Source organism: Euprymna scolopes, chromosome 25 (assembly GCF_053919585.1).
Source record: "Euprymna scolopes isolate OS-2025 chromosome 25, ASM5391958v1, whole genome shotgun sequence".
NCBI classification, from domain to species: Eukaryota; Metazoa; Mollusca; class Cephalopoda; order Sepiida; family Sepiolidae; genus Euprymna; species Euprymna scolopes.
Window position 1 is genome coordinate 83,745,857 of NC_136506.1, and position 1,307 is coordinate 83,747,163.

The 1,307-nt window shown below is 37.8% G+C and overlaps 1 non-coding gene across 1 annotated transcript; it reads left to right on the top strand.

Annotated features, from left to right (window-relative positions):
• Positions 1-713: 713 nt before the first annotated feature.
• Positions 714-786, top strand: Trnar-acg (transfer RNA arginine (anticodon ACG)). Its single transcript has one exon. It is a non-coding gene; the product is annotated as a tRNA-Arg (tRNA).
• The last annotated feature ends 521 nt before the right edge of the window (positions 787-1,307 follow it).

Here is a 1,307-nt window from a genome sequence, read left to right on the forward strand (position 1 = left end):
GTTACTTGTTAACTGTATCGTTATGTCAAACCTCACGGTGTCTGGTACCTCGCAAAGAAACAAACAAATAAAATAGGACAAAAATAAAAAATCCGACTCAGCATTTTTTTTTTATAGAGTGGCTATCTATCTACCTATCTGTCTATATAATTATTAATCTAGCTAGAGTTGTGTGGACAAGAGATGTGAAGCCATGTTTTGACAGATTATCAAAACATGTCGAATTGTAACCTGATTAAGTTTGCACCGGAAATTATCCGTACAGGTGACCGGAAGTTTATGTGTCACATGTCACGTGTTCCAGTTGTCTGAAGCATCGTTGAGTTTAATTGCAGACGTCGAAGCAACAAGATGGTCTAAGATAGGTCTCCTCATGAGGGAGGAGAAGTCTCAGAATGAAGATGTAGAAGAACCACCCCCAGTCAAGCTCGTCGATCACTCCTCTGCTATGACGAAATGCCTGGGGGTGAATATATATATATATATATATATATATATATATATATATATATACATACATACATACATACATACATAAAAACATACAGCGTCTTGTCTGTCTTGAAGCTTCTTTGTTTAAACAGAATCATACAAAAATCCCAAAATAAGGGTTTTGGGGCCGTTTCGTGCAATTGTCGAAAGTTACCTGCCCATACCAACGGAATTTAGCACTGTCCGTATACAGTCGCGGTGACATCTTGTGCATACAGAAAGGACTTGTGGCGCAATGGATAACGCGTCTGACTACGGATCAGAAGATTCAAGGTTCGAATCCGGGCAAGTTCGTAATAATTTTAACCATCATTCTATCCAACGTTCACTCATTATCCTTACCCTTAGTCAAGGTATTTTTTTTTTTTTCAGTGATTTTGTTTTGTGCATATGGGGATTTCCCATACTCCGAGTTCACAAGGTAAGCGTTGATGGTAAGACGATTCGATGCAGGCGCTAGTATGTAACATGTCGACACGCACGCATCGACACCACTAGAGGAGATGAATGACGTACTGTAAAATAGACATTTAGAACAAGGACAACACTCGTTTATAGTAAGTTTATGATAAGCAACAGACATTTAGAAGTACCACATATACACATATATAGAACTTCTCACAAACGCAAACACGTACGATTCAACTGTATACACACGTACGTTTAGTTAGTAAAGTATATATACACGGTCATATAAACCTCCCCTATACGTAGCATACGTTTAATTTGGTGCAGTTCGATTTAAGGCAACATATTTTTTAAAGTGTAAATGAAATGCCATTATTCGTGGTTCTTCCAAAACAACGCATTTCATT